This window comes from Erithacus rubecula, assembly GCF_903797595.1.
Source record: "Erithacus rubecula genome assembly, chromosome: 16".
NCBI classification, from domain to species: Eukaryota; Metazoa; Chordata; class Aves; order Passeriformes; family Muscicapidae; genus Erithacus; species Erithacus rubecula.
In genome coordinates, this window is record NC_136668.1 from 7,454,859 (window position 1) to 7,459,178 (window position 4,320).

Here is a 4,320-nt window from a genome sequence, read left to right on the forward strand (position 1 = left end):
CAAAGTCTGATTTTCTTTACCCAGCAGTGAAAATCACTGCTCTGTGGAGAACACGGGGGTGGGGTGGGCAGTGCTCAGAGGTGCCTGCTTGCCAGCTGCCCAGGTGCATTCCACTTCACTTACACCCATCTGTGGTGACACAGGGAGATGGGAATGTGTCTTTCTGCAGAAATCGGCATCTTCCTGAGGCTCCAACCACTTAGATTATTTCCTTCTTAGTTCAAACAGGGAACACAGGGTGATTCATCATTCCTGCTAGCCAAGTTTACAAAAGAGTTTATTCATTTGCTGAGGCGGGGGCCAAATTTGGATTAAAAACCATGAAATGTGGATATGGTTAAAAAATGTTCCAGCCTGGACAGTGCCTCCTTTGCATGCAAATGGTGGGGGTCACAATTCTCAGATCTGTCCACCCCAAATGCCCTCTGACAGATTTCAAAGGACAGTATCAGAACATCATTTATAAAAGCTGCCTCATGTCCTGCAAGCCCCTTGAATGCTTAGCAAGGACTGCAGTCTGCATCACTACATCCCCTGATTCTTTTGGGCATCCCAAATTATCCCATGGATCATTTGGAAAATCTAATCAAAACACAGGCAATGTAATTTTAAATAAGAAGGGGAGAATGTGTGTCTTTTTTCCCTCCCTGTAGTCAGACCCCTCAAATTCTGTCTAGATACACTTGTACAGTTTTAAATAAGCCAGTCAGGCAATTACCAGTTTTTTCTGTGTTTGCAGAAGTTTAAATGGTCTTGTGAATGTGCAGCTGGGCACGTCTCACAGCACTGCCAGATCAGCCTCCACCACACCGTAATTATGTTGAATAGGAACATGAACTGTCAGATTCCTCCCTGGGACGATCCTGGTGAATCCAGCTTTAGTCTGCCAAGCCTGGCACAGAGACAGCTGGAGGTACTGCTCTGTATGACAGACCTTTTCCTTCTGAATGCCGTGTGTTTATCCCACCTTAAGCCTTGTCAAGATTATCTGCAGAGAATTTAAGGCGTAAATCCCATCCTTTCACTTCTCTCTGTTGCATTGCAATGTCTTCAAGGGGTGCAGCCTTGAGTAACACTGAGTTATTCATGACTGCCTGCAGCTCCTAATCTGCTCAGATCATCTGCACCAGTGCTGGGGTGGCTCAGGGCCTCACAGGACTGAGTTCCCAAAACAGGCTATCAGCATAAAGCCTTTTACCCATTCCAGGAGAATCCTGGCACGAGTCAGACTGCTCAGGAAACCATCAGAGCAGTAGTTTTTTGCAGCCAGGGTCTCTGAGTTTTGTCAGAGGACAAAGCACGGTATAGTTGATACCTCAGTGTTCCACACACTGGGTTTGTTTAGCCTGTGCAGGGCAGCCCCATGCAGAGATACCTGAGCTGGCCTGAGCTGGCTGCTGGATAAAGTTACCTGCAATCAAGGCAGCAAACGCCCGAGTGGGGAGCAGTGGGAGCGTGTAGAGCAGTGGGCTGAGTGGGCTATGGAAGTGTGAGTAGCCTGATGTAGTTTTTTTGTCGCTGCTGTGCACAGTGTGCTGTTCCAAGAGGAAGTTGCAATCAGGTCTGTTTGTATTGAGGTGTGTGTGTCTGGTCACATTGTGTTTTCCCAGTGCTTGCATCTTAGTCCCACCTTCTCCTTGTGATGGAGACATTTCTCTAATGCTCAAAGGCTTTGATTCAGGCTGACTTCCTGACAAGTGCTCAGGAATTTTGTTGTTTGGAAATGCTCTGTGATTTTGCTGTCAGCTGGGTACCAGACAGTGCCAAGCCCACAGGTACATCTGGCACAGGATGCTTGTCTCAGTCCATATACCCTTCTCTCATCTCAGAACCCCCCTGGCTTCTGCCTGTCATCAACAATACAGTTTGTATTTCCTTTGGTACTCCAAATCCTCCTCTTCTTTGCACAGGCTAAAGGAAGACTAATAATTAGACAATACTTCAGCAGACGGCACTCCCACAGCATGGCACAATCTTTTATCTTTGGCTGATATAAAGACATTGCTCAGATTTTTGGCTGGATGTCTGAACAGCAGACAGAGGATGTTGGCATGGCTTGACTTTTGGCTTCCATCCTTGCTTTTCTAGGATCTGGTGTGATTATTTTTCATTCATGAAAAGAAAAGGAAGCACAACAGACACAGCTAATTTTAGAATTTGTTCCTGTACAAGGCCTTTTTACACATGTAAGTTTTAGCTTTGGTTTCAGGGAGAAACCTAAGCTATGCTGAGGTCAGAAAGAGTTATTATCCAGGCATATTCCTGCCTCCTCCGTTCTAATTCACTGCATTGTTTTATGGGAAATCCTGTATGGCATGACATAGGTACTCTTCAGTTAATTTTAATATTTCCTCTGTCTAGGTGTTGAACAAACCCTTGTAATACGAGAGACAAAGGGCCATCCAAACATACTTGTGTGCACTTTCAGCAGACAAGCTCTCTGCGAAGAGATTTTTATTCTACTTTTAAGGAATGTAAGGGCTCCAAACACCCAAAGGATGTGTGATTCTTCTGGTTTTAAAGAAGATTTCCATGTCATAGCTCTCCACGTACAGTTGTTCCTCTCACATATTCTCAGTCCTCTCTGTGCCTGCAATTGTGCAGGGCTTTTTTTTTCCTTTTAAAATACATTATTACTGCTACTGTTGCCAATGGACTCAGCATTGTCCAGCAGCAACATCGGCTTCAATCGGGCATGGGGGAAGCTTTCAGCAGCTTCTCACATATGCCACACATGTAGCCCCCCACTACCAAAATGTTGCCACACAAATCCAACACACCTCTATTAAACACATTTTTAATCCTTTCTACTAAAAGAGAAGAATTTCTCCCTGATGTAGGAGCAACAAGTCTATAATAAAAATAGGTTTAAAAAAAGGATAAGAACTGAGTAAGGAATTCGGGTCTGACTCATGCCATTGGGTCTGAAGACTAATGTTGTTTTTGCAGTGTCTAAAATGTGCTAATATCTTTAATGCCATCACAGACTCACAGCTTGCTTCTCTCATCGATAATGATGCAATCATTTCTAAATTCACCCAGATAAATGTTAATGTACAAAGTGTATGTGCAACATATGGAACTGTTAGCATGTTCTGTGACAGGACAGCTGGACCCTTTTCTAATGCCTTATGATATTAGCAGTTGTTGAAAACATCAGTGAAATTGCCCCCTTATGTTAGATATTTATTTCCCTATTCTCTGTTTTTCTTATGGATTGTGCTTTGGTGAGTCATCTCCCAAAACCTTGTTTTTTTCAGTTATAGTTCACTAGGTCTCTCTTTAGAAAATGGACTTGTGATGAAGTGAATTTGGAAAGCAAGAAGTAGCTTGTTCATGGTGTCTTGCATGGTCTAATTAGGTTCCTGGTTCTATTTAATATGGGAAGGATGTTATTTTGGTAGACGTGACTGTTAGCATGATTGGCAACTATGATGGTCACTCAGAATTAGTGTGAATACTGGCTTCTGGAGACCAAACACAGTAAATTAGACGTTCTGGTGAGCTGGGGAAGGATTTTCTCTTCGTTTCAGCTCTACCCGTGCCTGGTGTCGGGTCCGTCCTCGCCCGAAGCTGTGCCGTGGTCCCGGGAGACCCAGCGGGGCTGGGTGAGCCCAGGGCAGCGTGAACCCATCACCCTCTTCACACAGCCCTGCCACGTTCCACTGGGACTGTTTTCCTTCATTTCCATCATTTTACTTCTGCCACGAGCCCGCCGCTTGCCTCGGGCTCACCCGGAGCTGCTGGGAGCGGGCTCGGCGGTGCTGTGAGCCGCGGCGGAGCTGCCGCCGGCCTGCAGGGAGCGCGCCCCGAGCGGGGCGGGCTGTTCCAGGGCTGGAGCAGGGGTTACAGCGGTGTGTGAGCTCCCTCCGCCTCCGCTCTCCGGCGGGGAGCAGCGGCGGGAGCAGCGGGGGAGCAGCGGCGGGAGCAGCGGCGGGAGCAGCGGCGGGAGCAGCGGGGGAGCAGCGGCGGGAGCAGCGGCGGGAGCAGCGGGGGAGCAGCGGCGGGAGCAGCGGCGAGGAGCAGCGGGGGAGCAGCGGCGGGAGCAGCGGCGAGGAGCAGCGGCGGGAGCAGCGGGGGAGCAGCGGCGGGAGCAGCGGCGGGAGCAGCGGCGGGGAGCAGCGGCGAGGAGCAGCGGCGGGAGCAGCGGCGGGGAGCAGCGGGGGAGCAGCGGGGGAGCAGCGGCGGGGAGCAGCGGCGGGAGCAGCGGCGGGGAGCAGCGGCGGGGAGAGCTCAGCGCGGCCGGCCGGCGCGGGCTGTGCGCCGCTACTCGCGGCATTACGGCGGCGGGGGCGGGGTTTCGCGCTGGGGGCGGCTCGG

At 49.6% G+C, this 4,320-nt stretch overlaps 1 protein-coding gene across 1 annotated transcript in view; it reads right to left on the reverse strand.

Moving 5' to 3' along the window:
* The window catches only part of PDLIM4 (PDZ and LIM domain 4), a 152,991-nt gene that overhangs the window by 68,995 nt on the left and 79,676 nt on the right, over positions 1–4,320 (reverse strand). The window lies entirely within an intron of this gene.